Source organism: Pan paniscus, chromosome 7 (genome assembly GCF_029289425.2).
Source record: "Pan paniscus chromosome 7, NHGRI_mPanPan1-v2.0_pri, whole genome shotgun sequence".
Lineage (NCBI taxonomy): Eukaryota > Metazoa > Chordata > Mammalia > Primates > Hominidae > Pan > Pan paniscus.
In genome coordinates this window covers 151015027-151037005 of record NC_073256.2, presented here as the reverse complement: position 1 = coordinate 151037005, position 21979 = coordinate 151015027, and the positions used below count along the sequence as shown (strand labels likewise).

Sequence of the window (21979 nt, the reverse complement as noted above, 5' to 3'; positions counted from 1 at the left end):
GAAGAGCATATTTTTTAAACTGAAGTTTTTTTCAGCTTATTATTTTGTATCCAGGACCATGATAGCTATTAAGTGTTTTGGGCTTCTCTGTCTCCAGAGACATCTTATGATGCCAATTAGAAGTGTAAGTATATTGAGATTAAAAGGTAATGACTAGCAAAATGAATCACGGCTTCCCTACTTACACCCAACTTGCTACTCCTGAAGCTCATCTCCAAATACCTTACTATCTAGGGGGAAAAAAAAAAATTCTAGGGTCAACGGAATATCAGAATTTTATAATTCATAATCATTTGAAGACCTCTGGGGAGAGGGGCGTTCTGTTTCTACAGGGAAACTCATTTATGTTAAACTTTTGTACAGGCCAGGTGTGGTGGCTCACATTTGTAATCCCAGCACTTTGGGAGGCCGAGGCGGGTGGATCACCTGAGATCAGGTGTTCTAGATCAGCTTGACCAACAAGGTGAAATTCTGTCTCTACTGTAAGTACAAAAATTAGCCAGGCGTGGTGGCAGCCTCGTGTAGTCCCAGCTGCTCGGGAGGCTGAGACAAGAGAATTGCTTGAACCCAGAGGTGGAGGTTGCAGTGAGCTGAGATTGTACCACTGCACTCCAACCTGGGCAGAGCAAGACTCGGTCAAAAAAAAAGAAAAATTCTTTGCACAGACAATGTTGCCCTCTTTATTAGCATAGAAATATGACAACATGAAAATAATAATTAAATCTTAGGTAGCTGAGGAGATTGAGTCAGAAATGGGATTAGCCAAGGACTGGATTTAGTTTTACATGCACTGATCTCCCATATTTTGTTATGACACACACAGAAGTCTCTCAATAAACCTGTAGATGCATTGATGAATTCATGCTTCTGTTGATGAAATTATATTTATTTTTCCTTTCAGTTCTTTTCTGCCTCTTTGGTCCCTTTTTTCTATGTCCTTCTCTCCAAAGACCATAGGAATAAGAATAAAATTATCTAATTTAATTTTATGACTGTGAATAAGTTTCCTATCTTCTCCAAAAACCACTTTTCTCCTCTGTAAATGGGATAAGTAATGCCTACTTCCCAACCTCATCTATTTTGTGCCTGTTACCGCCTCCTTAGCTCAGGCCGTTTCTCCCTCCTGGATTATTGCAGCTGTGGCCTATCTTGTTTTCCACCCTCTAGAATTAGCCTCACTGCCTCTTCGCTTCCCATCCCACACCACCCATTGTTGCTGGAGTGTTCTTTTGGCAATGTAATCTGGCCTTGTCAAGCGCCTTCATAAGTCTGTCTCCAGTAGAAGGGACCTGCCACCAGGAGGCGGAATGCTGAAGAAGGACTGGGTAGACCTGGAGCCCATCCCCAGCTCACCACTCCTGCCCCTCCCACTCCTTTACTCTTTCACTTCACGTTCCAGCCATGTGGGACACTTCCCCCAAACCCGGTGGCTTTCTCACCTCCAAGTCTATGCGTGTGCTCTGTTCTCTTCCTGAATAATTCCTTTTTGTGGGAGGGAAATCAACTTAGAAATCTACTCTTCCAAGAAGCCTCCCCTGACTGCTCCAGGTTTGATTAGGGTCCTGTCTTATGTGACTCAGAGCCCTCTGCCCTGACAGCATCCAGGAGCTCTTCCTGCTGTTTGAGGTCCCATCTCCCCCTCACTTGTCAGCTCACTTGTCATTCTCACATCCACATAGCATACTGGAATCGTCAAAGTCGTGTTTCAGGAGGGCATGAAAAAAATGCATACTTTGTAAATGGATACATGCTATAATAGACATGTTTGAATATCCCAGAGCCTAAAGCTGGAAGCATCCAAAGAGTAGACTCACTCAGGGTGGATGCTGTTATGATTGACATTTGGTAATGACTCTGTTGAATGGCTGAATTTGGTAAGGTACAATTACAAAATAGACTTCTTCAGATGCAGCCTGTCATCACTCCCCACCCCACCCACGAGTGACAGCTCCAGCAGAAACCATGGCTTCGAGCTCCCCTTCAGGAACAACATCTGAGTCAGAGGGCAGCCTGACTGACTTGGCTCAATTTGCTCGAGGTGGAAGTTAAGTATTACTTAAGGCTCACAGTTCAGAGCCTCCACCATGAGTCACTGGTCTCCTCCTGTCTGTGCTGTAGGAAGACACCACCAGGGAACAGTCCCTTCACCTTCCATGGGTGGGGCCTGCACTTTTCTTCTGAATATCAGCATGTCAGGGCTCCTTTTTTTTTTTTTTTTTTGACAGGGTCTCACTCTGTCACCTAGGCTGCAGGGCAGTGGCATAGTCTTGGTTCACCGCAACATCGGAGGGAGGATGTTTGAACCAAGTTCAAACGATTCTCCTGCCTCAGCCTCCTGAGTAGCTGGGATTATAGGTGCATGTCCACCACACCGGCTAATTTTTGTATTTTTAGTAGAGATGGAGTTTCACCATATTGGCCAGGCTGGTCTTGAACTCCTGACCTCAAGTGATTCGACTGCCTCAGCCTCTCAAAGTGCTGGGATTACAGGCGTGAGCCACTGTGCCCAGCCTGAATGTTAGAGTTCTGATCAATCTTTGTTCTCCATGCTGGGATTTCATTCAAGTTCTAACATAATAGAAAAACAGTATTTTGTTATCATAAATCATATTTTAGTAATTTTAGGGAAAAAAGACGGGAAATATACTTTGATGAGTAATATTTAAATATTACTTCTGCACTTATGTATGTTTTTGTTTAACTTGTGGACAAAGACTTATGGATAAGTACAAAAAATAAATCCTCTTTTGCAACCCAGGACTCATTGTTCAGTATGAGTTTTAATACATATAACAAGGGAAATTATGATACCTGAGACAGTTAGCTGATGGGAGTATTGATAGCCATAAATGTTGGTTCCAGGACAGGCACAGTGGCTCATGCCTGCAATCCCCACACCAAGGTGGGAGTTTTGCTTGAAGCCAGGAGTTCAAGAATAGCCTGGGCAAGAAAGTAACAAACACCTCGTCTCCACAAAAATTTAAAAATTAGCTGAGTATTAGGGCATGTGCCTATAGTTTTAGCTACTCAGGAAGGGGAGGCTGAGGCAAGAGGATTGAGCCCAGGAGTTGGAGGCTGCACAGAGCTTTGATGGCACCACTGTACTGGAGCCTGGGTAACAGACAGCCCCTGTCTCTTAATAAAAAAGAAAAGATTGATTCTAGGACTGTAGAATAGATAGTTAAACAGCATGGGATATGAGGGAACGCCTCAGCTGTATTAATTTTGTATTCCAATTTCATGTTGACATGATACATACATGGCTTTTTGTTTTAAAGGCTTTTATCTTCAGAACATGATGTCTGGAGTTAAAGGTATTGGCATATTCCACACATCTGCACTATTCTTGAGTGTGATCGCTTAGGAATGAATATAATTTGAACTCATTCATGTTAAGAGAGGGTGTCAAATTGAGAACCAGGGAGATCCATCACCTACAGTAAAAATGACTCTAAAGTAAATTGGCTGAAGAACATAGATCCCAAAGATTCTTGATGAATTTTGAAGTCTTCATCAGTATTTATATATTAACACGAGATGAAAGAAGCCGAAATAAAAGAACTATGGACTGACAGGACAACTGGATTAAAATAAGCCTCAGTTTCATTAAAAAGGGCTAACTTGAAGATAAATCTTTTGACTCCAGCTCTTTAGAGGATCTAAAGTGACCTTGATGGACAGTGGAAGAAATCACAACATGGAATTCCTTGAATAAAAATTTATTGACTTTAACTTTAAAAAAATAAAAAATATTACTTAAGAGTAATATTTAAACTTCTATCTCATGCAAATCGAGTCAGTCGGGCCGCCTTGGGAACCAGCAGCAAGAGGCCAGGGACAAGTGGGTTTGGGCACTCCCCTAGCTGCGGCTCCCACTCTCTCTGCTGCCTCTGGGCCCTCCAGGGTCAGGAGCTAAGAGGAATGAGGATGAAAGACAGAAGAGACAAAAGTCTTTTCACTTAGCTGGGGCAGTGGGTGTCTGCTTGTCAGGCTCACAGTTGCTGCCCCTTGAACTGGTTCTCTAGAGACCCTGACAAGCATCCCTGCACCAAACCATGTCCTGACACTTGAGGACCTGCATTCAGCTTCTGTCTTGGCCAGTCCCCCTGCAGCTACCTTCTTGTGGGTTCCACACACCTAGCGGGCAGCCCTTTTGAGTAGGCTGCACAGGAAACCCATTTATCTATCCTTGCCTCATACAGCTCACACAACACTCCCCTTGTCTCCTCGCAGCTCCGCTTGTCTCCAACCTCTCCCTTCTCCAGGTGAGAGGTGCCACCTGCCTGTGTTCCATGTTTGTCCCAGGACCCTGGGACATGTATGCCAGGTTCTCCAGTACTCCATGCTCTCACAACTCGGTGTACAGAGGCTCACAAGCATCCGCCCTGATGGTGCTCAGCCGCCTTTCTCCTCCTCCTCCTATCTCTAGTGAGGTTCTCTCAGAGCCCAACTCTGGATCTCCTCTTGACACCTTGGAATGACACCTTGGTCAAGAGGAATCAACACCTCTTGACCTCTTGGAATGTCCCTCATGAGTCACTGGCCTCCTCCAACCTGCACTGTAGGAAGGCACCGCCATGCACCAGCCCCTTCCGCCTTCCACAGGTGGGGCCTGTACTTCCCTTCTGAATGTCAGGGCTCAAATCAATCTTTGTTCTCCACACTGGGATTGCATCCAAATTCTTACACAATAGAAAAATGCATATTTTATTATCGTAAATCACAGTTTGGTAATGTCAGAAAAAAGAAAGGACAGGCAATTTGCTTTGATGAGTGACACACAAGGATGTGTGTGTTCTGCTGAGCTACAGATAACAACGGATGGGTGCTCCTTACCAGGAGAGGTGAATGTTTGTCATTTATAAGACCCGTACAGGAAATAATGTTTTAAAATATTGACTTGCATTTGTGTGTATACACTGGTGTGCAAATATCTACCTCATATGCTTAAAGAAGCTTTTAGTACTCTTGGGCAGGGTTTCAGTTAAAAATGCCTAAACTCTGGAAATCCTAGCAATATAGAAAATGCCAGATTTTAGACCTGGAGGGAAATCTTCTGTTGGGTCTACCAAAGGCCCAGGCCAGAAAGAAGGGAGCCATCAGTTATGCTTGGGCCGGGCATAGAAGGCTTTACAGAGGGATTGGAGCTTGAGACTCAGCACAGTTTCTCTAGGGGCGATGGAAGATGCAGGCCCTGGAGGGAGGGAGCAGCTTGAGTCCAGCAGGAGATGCACAAGGGCCGCTCGTATACTGAGACACATTTTGTGCTGGGAGCTGAGAAAGGGAAAGAAACCACCCAGCCCTTTCTCTGTGGTGTAGACCCTGGGGTCTGTGCTTTGGGCATCTTCTCCCATCTGGCCCTCACAGCAGCCTCGGGAGGGTAGTAAAAGCCTCTGGGATTTTTCTTTTTCTTTTTTTGTTTTTGTTTTTTGTTTTTTTTTTCAGGTGAAGAATAAGGTTTAGAGAGGCTAGTTGACCTGTGATGAAAACAAAGCTGGGAACTGAACTCAGGTTGGGCCTAACTCTAAGACACGTGGACAGAGGGGGAAATGGTGCTGGAAAGTTAGCCTGGGCCTCAGGCCAGTCTGGCCTTGCACACAGGGCCCATTTGTGCCTGCCTAAGAACAAAACCCGTCACTCCCCACTCTGCTGGGCAAACGCAACAGGTGTCAGGAGTGGCCTCGCTGGACAATAGCCGGGGCTGGCCCTGCTTCTAGGAGAGGGACACAGAAATCCCTGGGCACAGACAGGACAGGGTGCAACAGGCTCTTCCACAATGGGATGTCCAGATCTAGGCCCTGTTCCAGGTGTCCCCGACCCCATGAACCATCCTGAGAAGATTCCATCCCCAGAACATTTCAGAATTTTGTAAAATCATCCCCGAGGCCCCAATCTCTAAACCCGTGGAGTCTTCCTCTCTCATTTATGAGAGGCCTGCAGCTGAGGAGCTTCTTCAAGGAAAAAGCACTGCTGATGTTCACTGAGGCCTGCCTGCTCTTCCCACAGAGGCCAAATCCAGGTAAGGGCAAGACTCGCAGAAAGCAAAAGGCCAAACCCGAAGTCCTTGAGTGTAAGTTGCCCATTTTGTGGCCAGCTCTGTCCTGGGCACAAAGGGCACAAGATGAATAAAATCCAGGTCCTGCCCTCAAGGGACCACTGTCTGGGGGCCTAGGGGGGAACACTCACAGGCAGCCAGGTGCAGTGGCTTACACCTGTAATCCCAGCACTTTGGGAGGCCTAGGAGGGCAGATCACTTGAGGTCAGGAGATTGAGATTAGCGTGGCCAACATGGTGAAACCCCGTCTCTACTAAAAATACAAAAATTAGCCAGGGGTGATGGCAAACATCTGTAATCCCAGCTTCTTGGGAGGCTGAGACAGGAGAATCTCTTGAACCTGGGAGGCAGAGTTTGCAGTGAGCAGAGCTTGGACCACTGCACTTCAGCCTGGGTGACAAGAGCGAGACTCTGTTTCCAAAAAAAAAGAACACAAGCAAAAAGTGATGATGAAGCACCACCAGCACGCACTAATATGCCCATCGTTGCCTGGCAGAGAAAGGTTTACTTAGTCATTCAGTAGTTCTAAGCTGCTCATGAAAAAACCCACTTGACTCTGTGTCTATTCCCCCAGCTCCTAGAATATGCCTAACAGGCCAGCAGGCCAGGGCTGATTAATCTGTCCAAAGGGCACAGTGGATCCTGGAGTCTCCAGCCTCAAAGAAGAGGGAAATAATAATGACAAAAACAGTGAATATTTACCGAGATTGTCCTCTGGCCTAGACATTATGCTAATTACCTTACATATGTTGTCATTTCATCCTAACAACCACCCGGTGAGCTGGGCACTGTGATCATCATCCCTGTTTACAAATGAGGAAACCGAGAGCTAAACATGTGGGCAAGCTGTCCTGGTGGTAGCAGACAGCATAGCCAGAACACCAACACAGGCTGCCTGGCTACACCCCTGTCTTCCATCTGGCCACTGCCCAGTACCCTCCTCTGCCACTCTATAGGGAGCACATAGTCCCCAGGGGGCTACTGGAGTGCACTGAGACGGTCACGGGTTCTTCTCTCCAGGTTACTGTGCTTGGTCATGGACAGTTCACTGCACGTTGTAGCCCTCATGGTCCAGCTTTCCAGAACTCTCCCCCACACCCATACACCATGCAGGGAGCCATTTTTTCCAAGGTCACTCTTGGGTTGGGGCTGGAAGGCTCTAGGATGAGAACCATCCCCAACCCTCCATGTTGAGTCCTTCTCAGAGGCCAGTTTTACACACTTGGCAAAGTCAGATGTATCTCTCCACTAGGAATAGGCCTAATTTTTATTCTTTTATAATAAAGAGTAAAATATACCTGTATTCATAGCAGCACTATTCACAATAGCCAAAATGTGAAAATAGCCCAAGTGTCCATGGATGCATGAATGAATAAACAAAATGTGGGATGTATATACCACGGAATATCATTCAGCCTTCAAAAAGGAAGGAAGTTCGGACACCTGCTACAACGTGCATGAACCTTGAGGACGTCATGCTAAGTGGAATCAGCCAGTCACAAAAGGACAAATATTATGTGATTCCATTTATACGAGGTGGTGGTGACAGTTGCACAGTAATGTGGATGCACTTAATACCACTGAACTGGATACTTAAAGATGGTTAAGATGGTAAATTTTGCATTATGTGGATTTTACCACAGTTTTTTAAATGTTAGCATTTAACAAATAAAGAATAAAGCAGAAAGAGCCATGAGGTGCCTGGTGCAGTGGCTCACGCCTGTAATCCCAGCACTTTGGGAGACCAAGGAGGGTGGATCACCTGAGGTTGGGAGTTCGAGACCAGCCTGACCAACATGGTAAAACCTCGTCTCTACTAAAAATACAAAACTTTGCCGGGCGTGATGGCGCATGCCTGTAATCCCAGCTACTTGGGAGGCTGAGGCAGGAGAATTGCTTGAACCCGGGAGGTGGAGGTTGTGGTGAGCTGAGATTGTGCCATTGCACTCCAGCCTGGGCAATAAGAGTGAAGCTCCATTTGGAAAAAAAAAAAAAAAGCCATGAGCAGTCCCCAGAAGGTTCTCCTGCAGCCCCTCTATTCTCTCTAGACAGCACTCAAACATCACCCCCAGGATCCAGCCCTCTGCTTAGGGAAGTTCGTTGGTTTCAAAAGTCCCAGTAAATCTCAAGCCACCACCGCTCCTCCGCCACCTCTACTTGAAGGAGGAAAGACCCTTAGGGTTTTATCTACAACTGGACATTTGCTACCCAGGGCTTCTGCAGCTGGGACCTGAAGTCTGACCATAACCGCAATATATTCCTGGGAAGAGGGTCTCAGGCCACTCCCACACTCTCTCTTGGAAACACCAACAGCAGGTTGGCATAAGATTTCGAGGACAATCTCACTGAATCTGCACCAGCTCTGCATGATCTCCCTGTTGAAATAATGTGATTTTTTTTTATTTTTTGAGAAACAGTACCCACAGGTCTTTGAGAGCTATAGACAGCAGACACAAATCACTCCCAACTTGAAGCGTGAAAGAGAAAAAAAAGGGTTCTCAGCCTTAGGCCTCAGTGGGAAATCTGATAGAGGCTTCCAGATAAGAGCCCTGCCATTGGACTACCAACTGTCTTCAATCCTCCAGAGACTGAGAAAAACCCTGAAACAAAAAGAGAGTCAATATTTTCTGCCATGATCTCGAAAAGACCATGGGGTATGTGCATTCACAAGAATCAACCATTGTGTTCCCTGAACAAACATGGAAGCTTGACTCCTCCAAGGCTAAAGAGTAAAATGGCCAATGAGTTTTAGGGGTCAACTTTATTCCTAAAAGAGGAAAATCTTAAGTCTTTTTTTTTTTTTTCTTTTTTTTGAGGTGGAGTCTTGCTCTGTTCCCCATGCTGGAGTGCAGTGGCGAGATATTGGCTTACTGCAAGCTCTGCCTCTCGGGTTCACACCATTCTCCTGCCTCAGCCTCCTGAGTAGCTGGGACTACAGGCACCTGCCACCACGCCCGGCTAATTTTTTGCATTTTTTTTTTTTTTTAGTAGAGATGGGGTTTCACCATGTGAGCCAGGATGGTCTTGATCTCTTGACCTTGTGATCCACCCACCTTGCCCTCCCAAAGTGCTGGGATTACAGGGGTAAGCCACCATGCCCGGCCTAAAAATCTTAAGTCTTATGATACATCCCTTTATGAATACAGCAAATATAACCAGTTTGGACATCCTAATGAAGAGACCAAGTGGGAACCATTCAAGCTTTGGACACTAGGGAAGTCTACACAGATGATCTGAGAACTGAGTTTTGAAGGATGAATAAGAGTGTGGCCAGTGAAAGGGTTGAGAGGTCTCCCATAAACCAAGGTGTGAGTTTGGCTGGGGGAATTGTGCCTAATGCTGAGCAGAGACAGTGGCTGGAGATCCAGCTACCAGGAAAAGCAGGGTAGCAACTCTGAAGGACCTTGAGCAACATAACAAGGAGCACCTTCTCCTATCTATAGGCCCATTTCTACACGCATTACAATGCTCGTCTCACTTCAATGAACATCAAAGTCCCAAGCCCTTTTTTCATCTGAAATTTGAAATAAACCATTCTCCTTGCAGTAAATAGAGTAATCTTTATAAAAACTAACTCACCCCATGTCATTTTTTTGTTTAAAATACCAGTTGTTCTTAGGATATAAGTCCCCAGGGGAACAGGTAGTGCTCCTGTAGAACCTCTGCTGTAGGCCAGTCCATGGGGATCCACAATAGGGGGCCAGGCCTAGGAGTTACAGATTATTATCAGCTATTGATATTTTATTACATGCCAAGTGCTTTGCCTGTACAAATTTATTTAATCCTCATGACAAAGGTATGAAGTAGGTGCTATTGTCCACCCACATCACATTTGAAGATAATTTACCCGAGATCACAGAGCTTGTACATGATTGAGCCAGGAAGAGAACCCGAGCGATCAGACTCTGGAGTTCTTGAAAATGTTATGCTGCATGGAGTTCCGTGATCATATTGGAATGTTCATCACCATATGTTTTTCTCCATCTTCTTTTTTGCCATTTCAACTCAAGCCACCACCATGGTTTGCCTAGGCAATGGCCATGGCCTTTGAACTTGACTTCCTCTACTACCTCCTACTCACTCCTAGACCTTGTCATTACAGTGACTTTAGCCCCTCCAGAATTCCAACCTCAAGCATCTCTCTCTCAGACCACCACCTCTCTTATTTGCAGTCCATCTGCTATATACTACGTTAACTCTAACAAGTCCTTGGCCTCAACACAACCCTATAATCCATTGACCCTACCACATTTTTGTTGTCCCCTACCCCACTCACGTGGCCACTTCCCTGCAGCCTAGCATAGATGTCACAGAGCACCATTATAATCATCTCTTTCATACACCTTTATCTCCACGGCCCTTTTCTTTGTCATTGTACTTTCCTGGAAAAACTACAATTCTTGTTAAATCCTCACTGCTCACACTCTCTGCCTGAACCCAAACAACTGTCTTTCACTGGAAGACAACCCAAAGCAATGTTGATTTTAAATTAATGACAACCTGACCACCAACCTCAAGTGAGTCTTTAAGGCTACCCAGCTATCTTGCCGCCTTTCCCGCATCAATCCAATCTCCTACTATTTTAGACTACTTCATGTCTACTCTCTTCTCAGACTTCCAAAAGTTCTCTCCACTTTTACCCTTTTCTTGCTACTTTGCTGAGCAAGTTAGGCAATTAGAAGATAAATTCCACATAGTGCCACTACCTCATGTACCTCCCTGCACCTGTACTCCCAACCTCTGCCTTCCTTTCAAATGCTACAGACTGTCTATGCTCCTATATAAAGCTAGTTCCCCTACATCCCATCTTCTCACCATTCTCATCTTTCTCTTTTGCATCATTATTTTAATATTTTAATATTGAATTAATATTGAATATTAATTCAAATATTCTTTCTTGTCCATGCATCTCCCTTCCCCCTCTTGGAATGAATTGTCTACATTCACCATTTTTTCATTCTCTATTTAACTCCAACCAACCCTAATTCTGTCTCCACTAATCCAACAAAAGAACCATTGTCAAGGACTCCAATAGCCTGCACATTGCTATATCCAACAGTTATGCCTCAGTCTTGTTATATTTTACTGTACCAGCCATGTTTGATAAGTTAATCACTGCTTCCTTTTGAAACCCTTTCTTCAGTTGGCTTCTAGGACATGGCTCTGGACTGTCCTCCTCCTCCATTGACTTCTCGCTTGCCAGTTCTTCCCCATGTCAGCCACTAACAAACACTGGAATGACCCAAGCCTTACTCCCCAGACCTCTTCTCTTTCTACATGCACCTTTGAGGTCAGCACCTCAAGATAATGACCTAAATATCATCTATTCCTTGATGACTCCCCCAGTTTTATTGTGGAGAGGTCTGATATCTCTCTTGCACCCAAATATCTCCACTGGATTGCATAAAAAGCATCTCAAACTTTACCTGTCCAAAAATGTCTGATTTCCCACCCTTCTTCCAACTTCCTCCTCCCACAATTGTCTTCATCCCAGTTAATGGTAATTTCATTCTTTTGGAGCTTGGAAAGACCTGAAGTCACCCTTTACATGGAATCCATAGCAAATGTTGGCTGTACTTTCAAATAAACCCCGTAGCTGACTGCTTCTCATCATTCCTATCACTCACACATTGCTCAACAGCGTTGCTCCATTAGCCCCCAGACTGGTCTCACTGCTTCTGCCCTGTGCCCCTATAAGGGCAGAGCAGCCACAATGACCCTTCTGAAACATAGATCAGATCATGATACACCTTTCAACCCTCCAATGGCTCCCTATCATGGTTAAAGCCAAAGTCCTTGACAATCACCCACAAGAACGTAAGTGCTCTGCTCCCCAGCCCCCTCACCTCTCTGCCCTCAGCTTTACTGCTCTCCCTTGCATGCCCTCTGGACCTTACAATGTTATGTTTAATGCCAGGGACCATGCCCATTTTCTTCACCTGTGCATGTTTAGAACCTAGCATCATACCTGACGTCTGTAGGCACTCAGTAAATACGGGCTGACGGAAGCACTCTGTCTCTGTCTCTCTCTGTCCCTCTCCCTCCCTCCACCCACCAGATTAAGCACTCCTCTAGAGCACAAGCCTGGCCTCATTCCCCTTTTCAGCCCTGTTCACTCCCCAGAGCCTGACACATGGTGGATCAAACAAGCAACAGGCTGTTCCAGTGGTACTCTTCCTGCCTCAATTTAAACACCATGCCTGGACAAGGCCAACAGAATCCCAAAGGGGATGTGGGGAAAAGCCCACACCAACACAGGCAGCTGCAAAATTTACAAAAAGAATGAAGGAAAGCCTGTTCTACTGCTCTTTGGATCCCTCGGTGGGAAACATCAAGGTGAGAAAGAAACTGAAAAGACAGTAGTGGAGAAACCTCTGGAGAGAGTGATGTGAGTCCATAAGGTGAGAGCCCCTATCCCATCATCTGGACAGGATGCTACCTTCCACCCCAGCTCCAGAAAGAGGGGTTTCAACGGGGCTTGCAAGGACCTGTTCTATTCTACCCTCTGGAACAGGATAAACTAGGTCTGACTTCTGCCTAAGTGATTAAAGAAGATGAGCAGCTGCCCTGGGGGCCATGAGTGCACTGCTTCATTGGAGTATGTTCGCTCATAGACGGGCAGGGGTGTAAGTGCACGCTGTGGTCAGACGGTGACTCTGCAAAACGTGGGCTATGGCAGGCAGCTTAGAACAGCCTCAGATCCTTCTCAGTGGAGGGTGGGAAGAGGAGGAACAAGAAGCTGCAGGTGAGCACCTGGTGGCCGAAGAAGGGGATTCAGGAGGCCACCTCCCTGGGTCAGGGGGGTGCAGGGAGGCCCTAGAGGGCCGTCCAGAGCCCACAGGAGGAAAAGCTCTTTTTTTGGGCCAACAGCCAGGCCCGAGGGGACAAAGCTGGTTTATAACTAGGATGGCTCTAGGGAGACTTTTTCGGAAGGTCTGTTTGCATTTTCTATGGCACATCAGAACCAGTCATAGAGAAAGAAAAGAGCAGACCAGGTAGAGAGATGGAACAGAAGCGGAAGCCAGCCACACCCCCATTTGCCACTGCAGGCTGCACCCCAAAGCCAACCCAAGCTATGAGAAAAGAGATTTAGCACCAAGGCATCTGGGAGTTCTGGTGAATATGTGGGACTGGAATTACCACAACTCTCACATTTCGAAGTCTCAGATTTCGAAGTGAAAACCTAAAGCAATGCAGGGAATGTCTGCTAATTTTCCTGTGAGTAAAAAGAAATTATTAGCCTATCATTTTCATCCCCAGTCAGAGGACAGGAACCAAAACTGCCTAAGGTTGAAAAGTTGCATCTTGATTATCATTCAAATGTCATCTGGCTTATGCAATCTGCACACAGATTGAATAAACCACCCCCTCACCCCCCAGCTCTCTCTTTCTGTCTCTCTTTCTGCCTCTCTCTCTCTCTCTCTCACACACACACACACGCACACACACATTGAACTCAACTGGGGATACAGTAATAAATAAGACATAAACTCTACACATAAAAAACTCATTTGGGGGGCTGGGCACGATGGCTCATGCCTGTAATCCCAATACCTGCACTTTGGAAGGCCGAGGTGGGTGGATCACCTGAGGTCAGGAGTTTGAGACCAGCCTGACCAATGTGGTTAAACCCCATCTCTACTAAAAATACAAAAAATAAGCCGGGTGTGGTGGCATGTACCTGTAATCCCAGCTATTCAGGAGACTGAGGCAGGAGAATCGCTTGAACCCAGGAGGCTGAGGTTGCAGCGAGCCGAGATCACACCACTGCACTACAGCCTGGGCGACAGAGTGAGACTCCATCTCAAAAAAAAAATTAAAAAAATTAAAAAATTTTAAAAAAAAACTCATTGACTCATTTTTTGGAGGGGTCAAATACATCCTTACAGTACATTGTAACAATTCCTGAGATAGACCTCAAAGCAAAATGCTGTGGAAGGTCATGGGAGAGAGACTGGGGCAGTGCAGTGCCTTAGATCACAGATTTTCCTGTCTTTGAAATGTTTGAGAAACCCTGAAACAAAATATTTTGATTCCTTTTAATAAGTGTAGAAGGACCATTGTCTTAGAGAATAAAGGCGGTTGCACTCGCTTCCCCAGTCTCAGCAGCAAGTGAAGTTCAAAGGTCTGATCCTGGCCAAGAAACTTGCCCCCTCCTGGGGTCATTGACAGTCTCATCGAGGGCTTCCAGAGACAAAATGCCTAGGAAAACAGTGAAGAAGCCCAGAAGCTCCAGTTTGGAATTTTACCAAATTCAGTACCTACATCCATGTACAAACACTCCATCCTCCAACTGGAATAGCTGGATTATCTTGCCCGGTGGTTCTTCAGCCTCCACTTTCAAGTGTCCTGAGGCTGCTCAACTCAGCTCTGGACAGGTGTGATGGGGAGAATATTCTCTCCTAGTGTTACCTTAAAGATGTGGCTATCTCCCTGTGGTGTCTAGCTCTTCATCCTTGTTCTCCCCAAATTTCCTCACACAGCAAGCCTGCTGTCTTTCCACGATAGCCCCTAAGAAGCATGATAATTCCAACTCAGTCCTGTCCCCCAACTACCAGGTGCCTCTTCCCTGGGCTAAACTGCCCTTGTTCTTCAACTGTTTTTTTGTTTTGTTTTGTTTTGTTTTGTTTTTGTTTTTGTTTTTTGGGGGTTTTTTGAGACAGTGTCTCCCTCTGTCACCCAGGATGGAGTTCAGTGGCGCAATCTCGGCTCACTGCAACCTCCGCCTCCTGGGTTCAAGCGATTCTCCTGCCTCAGCCTCCCGAGTAGCTGGGACTACAGTTGCGTGCCACCACACCTGGCTTATCTTTTGTATTTTTAGTAGAGACAGGGATTCACCATGCTAGCCAACATGGTCTCGATCTCTTGACCTCGCGATCCACCCGCCTTGGCCTCTTAAAGTGCTGCAATTACAGGCTGAGCCACTGTACCCAGCCCTTCAACTGCTATTTTAAGCCATGACTTTGAACCTCCTGTTCATCCTGTCCTGTCTTGTGAATGTATTTCAGGTGGCCTCTCAAATGAGGTCAGCTTTAAACTGAGAGATGAAAGAACTGAATGAGCAACACTATAACTGTGAGAAGGTTCCAGGAGGAGGGGAAGGCAGAGGCAAGACCCTGAGGCAGAGGCATGCTCACAGCTCCTAGAACAGCAAGGAGCACAGTGCCGCAACAGAAGCATGAGCCGAGCAGAGTGCAGTCAGAAATGAGGTGAGAGGGCCAGGCATGGTGGCTCACGCCTGTAATCCCAGCACTTTCGGAGGCAGGCGGATCACCTAAGGTCAGGAGTTCGAGACCAGCATGGCCAAACTGGTAAAACCCCATCTCTAATAAAAATACAAAAACATTAGCCGGGTATGGTGGTAAGCGCCTGTAATCCCAGCTACTCCAGAGGCTGAAGCAGGAGAATTTCTTGAACCCAGGAGGTTGAGGTTGCAGTGAGCCCAGATTACACCACTGTACTCCAGCCTGGGTGACAGAGCAAGACTCCATCTCCAAAAAAAAAAAAAAAAAAAAAGAGAAAGAGAAATGAGGCGAGAGGCAGTCACAGGTTAGGCTAGGCTGGGTCTTATAGGTAGACCGGGACCTGGGATAAACTTCCAAGTAATGAGAGTGGCATTATTAGATTGATTTTTGAAAGACATCACAATGTAGTTTGAGAGGCAGGTGGCAAGAGATGATAGAGCAGACCTCTGAAGCAGTGGTCCCTGGGGTCTGGGAGCCTTGACATGGCATGTCCTGGTGCACAGACATTGGTCACTGTCCCTGCAGGAAGCCTAGTTGGGGGGGAACTCAGAGGCCAAGATGGAAGAATCATAACAGCAAGGGTTAACTTTATTATTTTTTATTTTTATTTTTTATGCTTACGATGTGTCTGCCACTTTTCTACGTGTTGCAGATGCTTTAACTCATGGAATTCTCATGATCATCCTGGGACAAGGGTTTTGTAAGAATTACAGCCCCCTTTTACAGCTAAGGCAACTGGGATACAGAGAAGTAATGACGAACTCCACGGGAGAAAAAACTGGTGCTGCTGGGAAGAGGTCTTGGGCTTCCCAACTGCCAGCCCCACACTCCTCTGAAGTGTTCTTGTGTTCATCTTTGTGTTCAAAGCCTCAAGAATGTACATTTCCATCCCAGGTCAGCATGGTAGGGGGTGAGGCCAATGTCCTCACCAGACTGCAGCAGTGTTGTCCACTGAACTAACCCCATTATGTCACAGTTGGATGTGGAGGAGCAAACCAGGCAGAGTCACTTTGTGAAGGGCTTCAAGTTGCTCTGCCAACCAATGAGGAGTCATTAATGATTCCAGAGTCCCCCTGGGCCGTTGGCATGACATTGATAATGGAGATGAAGAGATTTGTGTCCTTGTTCTCCAAGGCTAGGCAGAGATAGAGCTCATCGCCAGGTTCCAAATTAGCAGACAAGGCCCTTGGAGAACTTGTGCGGCTAATTAGTATTAGGGATGAGTTTAGAGATGAGCTTGTGTGCACACGTTCTCAGGACAGTCCCACTGGACCCATCCTTGGTTCTGAGTGTTAATTAAAGCTTCTACACTGTAGCTTGAAATTTAGTAGGAAATAAATTAACATAGGTTAATTCCATAGACAAAAGAGACCATCCTTCCTTGAAGTCTCATTCTCTTCCATATTTGGGCAGCTGGACAAGTTCCAGGGGCACCACCTGGTGATCTTAGAGTTCATTCTCCAGATTTGTTATAATCCCTGTAGTATCTCTCTAATTAGCAATGTCAGAATCTTCCTCCTGGCTCCCAAATCTCTTAGGTTAACTGAAGGGCAGAGTGGTGAGAGGAAGTCTGAAAGATTGGGGCTGAAATTCTTGTTCTGGCAGTAACTAACTCCAAGACCTTAAAGTTGCAGAGCCTCTCAGAGCCTCAGTATCTCCATCTGGAAAATGGGAATGAAAACAGCAAAATGCCTCCTGGAGTTAGTGTGAAATGAGAGGACTGAGTGATATCCCAGGAAAAGGCATGAAGTGAGCCCTCGGGAAAGGGCTGTCTCCATGTGCACAGTCCTGGAGTGTGTCTGGTCACTGTCCTCCAGGTACCTTTGGAGAAATGCACCCTCCTGATTCTAATCTACAGCAAAAAGCACAGATGTATCTCCAGTGCCCTAGGACTGGTACTTTATGCAGAGGCACCCTGGTACCCAGAGATACTGGGTCTTTCACTGTGTTGCCAGGCAAGCCTCCAATGAGAAGGAGCTGCTAGACACCAAGGGGTGAATCCACAGTAAGGAGGGCTCTGATTGTACTTGGCACTTGGACTTGGTCCAGTAAAGGCAGAGATGATGAAGAGAGCCCTTCTTCTAAATGGTTCCAGAGCCTTCTGCAGACCATCACATATTAGGACTCTGTGGGGGTCATTAGCCAGAACTCTGCCCACCTCACCCAGGGAACTCTGACCATCCAAGGCATGCGGCTCCTAGTGCATTTAACTCTCAACAGAACCCACATCGCTCCCTCACTTTGATAAAAGGCTGCCCTGCGGCAGCTGGAACCCACTCTGGGGGTCAATGCAACGGACAGAGTCCCTGGGAATAGCCTTGGGTTGATGGGTATAGGTTATCAATGCTGCAGCCCCCTGGCCCCTGCCTAGGGCAGCTCCGAAGTATGACCTACACTGTTTCCTGAGCTCCTCTGTGGAGTTGAGCCAAAGTCAACCTCCACGGGCCTTTGCTTGACATCACAGCCTTGCTTGGTCTCCTCCCCTACACAAGCCCACTGCCCCAAAACCACACCAGTGTTTTCAGGTGCACACTTCCTAATGCACCACTTTCACATTCATTATTTCAGGATCTGCTTCTGGGGAAGCCAACCTAAGGCAGAAGGAAATTCAGATAACAGGTATTTTGTACCCGCTAAGTGCCAGTCACTGAGTTATAATGTTTTTCTTATTTTTAATACATTATCTCATTGTATTCTCATAATTAATGTTTGGGGATTTTTAAAGGTAAGGAAACTGGGGCTCAGATATTTAAGCAACTTGCCCCAGGTTACACAGCTGGGAAGGGGTGAGCATCTTAGCCTGGGAATCCAGTCCTCTTGCCTCTGCCTCTTTGCCTTGGAGGGTAGGGTAGAGATGGAGGCAGGAATGCTAAGAGCATCTCCAGGATGCTGCAAAGCTTCTGTCTCTTCTATATGTTGAAGTTTCTGTGCTATATTTTATTTTTAAAATAGGTTCTATTTTACAAAGAGAAAGTTGAAAGCCAGTGCATTTTATCTTCTCCACGGGACAGCAATGAAGATAAAATGAAATAATGACTGTAAAGTGCTCAGCACAAAGCTTGGCACACAGCATACAGCCCATAAATGTCTGCAAACAGGATTATATATTTATAATGTGCACTCACAATTTATATGTGCTTGTCATAAATATGCCACCTATAATTTAAGAAAACAAATAATTTACCTATTTGCAACAGATGCAAATACTGTCCATGTCCAGTTAGTAGAAATAAATTATAGAAGCATGCATATATGCATTATTTCTACCTATATATTTAGAGTGAGTGGATACAAATGATTTGACTCGGCCGGGCGCTGTGGCTCCCGCCTGTAATCTCAGCATGTTGGGAGGCCTAGGCGGGTGGATCACCTGAGGTCAGGAGTTCAGGACCAGCCTGGCCAACATGGCGAAACCCGTCTCTACTAAAAAGTAAAAAAATTAGCCGGGCGTGGTGGCAGGCTTCTGTAATCCCAGCCACTCGGGAGACTGAGACAGGAGAATTGCTTGAACCCGGGAGGCGGAAGTTGCAGTGAGCCGAGTTCATGCCATTGCACTCCAGTCTGGGAGACAAGAGCGAAACTCCGTCTCAAAAAAAAAAGATTTGACTCTAAGTTATGTGCATGTGTGATTCCTCACAGTAATGTAGCGGGTTCTGGAATGTGGGTCCTTAAGAAAGGTGAGAATTGGCCGGGTGCAGTGGCTCACACCTGTAATCCCAGTACTTTGGGAGTCCAAGACAGGTGGCTCACCTGAGGTCAGGAGTTTGAGACCAGCCTGGCCAACATGGTGAAACCATTTCTACTAAAAATACACGAATTAAATACACAAATCAGCCAGGCGTGGTGGTGCATGCCTGTAATCCCAGCTACTTGGTAGGCTGAGGCAGGAGAATCCCTTGAAACCAGGAGACGGAGGTTGCAGTGAACCGAGATCGAGCCATTGCACTCCAGCCTGGGCGACAAGAATGAAACTCCACCCTCCCCCCACCACCCCCCCAAAAAAAGAAAAAGAAAGGTGAAAATTGGCCAAGCATGGTGGCTCACACCTGTTATCCCAGCACTTTGGGAGGCCGAGGCTGGCGGATCACTTGAGGTCAGGAGTTCAAGACCCAGCCAGGCCAACATGATGAAACTGCCATCTCTACTAAAAATATAAAAATGAGCCCGGTCGCGGTGGCTCATGCTTGTAATCCTAGCACTTTGGGAGACCGAGGCAGGCAGATCATCTGAGGTCAGGAGTTCAAGACTAGCCTGGCCAACATAGTGAAACCCTGTCTCTGCTAAAAATACAAAAATTAGCCAGGCATGGGGGCACAAGCCTGTAATCCCAGTTACCCGGGAGGCTGAGGCAGGAGAATTGCTGGAACTTGGGAGGCGGAGGCTGCAGTGAGCCGAGATCACGCCACTGCACTCCAGCCTGGGAGACAGAGCAAGACTCCGAAAAAAAAAAAAATTAGCCAGGCATGGTGGTGGGTGCCTATAATCCCAGCTACTCAGGTGGCTGAGGTAGTAGCTCACTGGAACCCAGGGAGTCTGAGGCTGCAGTGAGCCAAGATTGTGCCACTGTACTGCCGCCTGAACAACAGAGTGACAATCTGCCTCAAAAATTAAAAAAATTTTTTAAAAAAGGAAAGAACAGGACAGAAAAGAAAAGTGAAAATCAGCTTGATACCCCCACCTCAGCCCTATCCCTACTCTCACCCTCATTGTCTGTGTATTTGTCAACAATTGAGGGAATTTTCCTAACCATCATCAGCTCATCCCATCCCTGTGCCGCTGTGCACCAGCAGAGAGGACCCACGGACCATTCTCCATCCAGGTGTGGGCCACCCCTGCCCCAGACCCAGAGCTCCATGCTGCATCCACTCATCACATGGCAAATACTTGGCAGGACCTATTGCGTGTCATGTTCTGTGATAAACACTGGGACAGACAACAGCAGAGAAACAGCAACGACAATAATTCAACAGACACTGCCCCTATCCCCATAGTGAGGGAGATTGATAATAATCAACCAACTGTACACACAAATGTATATGAGCAGCTGTAGTAACTCTACAAATGCTATGGAAAGAAAACTGTTTCATGATTCTAGGACAGAAGCGTTCTCTGCAAAAGAGACATTTGAGAGGAAATCCAAAGATGAACAGGTGTTAGCCAATGGAGTGAGAAAATCTTCAGATGGAGCTAAGACCCTAAGGTGGAAGGGAGCAGGGTATGCTCAGGCACAGGGCCGGCACCCGGAGAGGATGCGCAACGTGAGGCTATAGAGGTGGTCAGGGCCATACAGGCCACATTAAACACATAGGGCTGGATCGACTGTGGGACCAGGCAATTATTAAGTGATGAAGTTCAGAATTTGCACAAAGCACTCTAGTGACTAAAGAAAAATGGAAGATGGGAGAATGGAGAAGCCACAGGCAGCCTCCAGTCCGGAAGCTGCCCATTGCTCCATTGTTCAAAACAAGACAGCAACCCCCTTCCCGCTGCTGGCTCACTGGTCTATGATTTAGGGGCATGCCGTACCCGCCGAACCACCAAACATTACCCACTCTCACCCCACCTACTCCCCTCTGGCCACGTGGACAAAAATTAATAAATTATTCCCCAATCCCCAGTTTTCCTTTCATTCCACTTGGAGAAATAAAATCAGATTCAGAACATGGAACACATTATTAAAAACGTAAACTCACTCCTGGCCTCTATGTGTTTGTAATAAAAGGTACTTTTTAATCAAAAGAAATTTCTAACTTACTGCAGGGCTCAGCTTGCTGAACTTAATCTGTGTGAAATGCCGCTTTTCTATAGGACATGGGCTGGCATCTGGTAGAGAATTAAGCAGCTATCTCAGCTGGCTCTGATCAGCTCTTTAAGAGGCTACACACTTGGGAACACATCAAGATTGGAGGAGTCTGAGGCTCATCACCAAGAAGGTGTTTGGGTCGGATATGTTTGAAAATGGATGAACACCTGAATAAAGCTTGGCCAGAGGAATGGAACAAGTCGATTTCATTCACTCAACTGTTTGTTCAACAAATATTTATTGGGCTTCGTCTATGAGCTTGACTGTCGCAGGCATGGAACGTCTAGAAATGACTCCCATATGGTTCCAGCCCTCAAGGAACACCCCAACTAGTGGGGAATCAGATAGGCCAATCATAACCTGCAACACAATGAGCCAATTATAAACTACAACACAATGATGAGCGCACTCAAGGAGAGATACACAGCAGGAAGGCAAAGAAGAGGAAGAGAGAAGAGCTTCCCCCAGGAAGGAAGCATTTTACCTGAAACTACTCAAGACCCTTTCTTTTTCTTTTTCTTTTTTCTTTTTTTTTTTTTTTGTGAGACAGAGTCTCGCTCTGTCGCCCAGGCTGGAGTGTAGTGGCCTGATCTCGGCTCACTGCAGGCGCCGCCTCCTGGGTTCAAGCCATTCTCCTGCCTCAGCCTCCCGAGTAGCTGGGACTACAGGCGCCCGCCACCGCGCCCGGCTAATTTTTTTTGTATTTTTAGTAGAGATGGGGTTTCACTGTGTTAGCCAGGATGGTCTCGATCTCCTGACCTCGTGATCCGCCCGCCTCAGCTTCCCAAAGTGCTGAGATTACAGGCGTGAGCCACCGCGCCCGGCCTACTCAAGACCCTTTCTGTTGCCGGGGACTTATCTGGACTCAACTTGGCT

General features: G+C 46.5%; 1 non-coding gene across 1 annotated transcript; it reads left to right on the top strand.

Annotated features, from left to right (window-relative positions):
• The first annotated feature begins 2676 nt into the window (after positions 1-2676).
• On the top strand, positions 2677-2804 carry LOC112440767 (small nucleolar RNA SNORA40). The gene has a single exon (XR_003028780.3). It is a non-coding gene; the product is annotated as a small nucleolar RNA SNORA40 (small nucleolar RNA).
• Positions 2805-21979: the final 19175 nt, after the last annotated feature.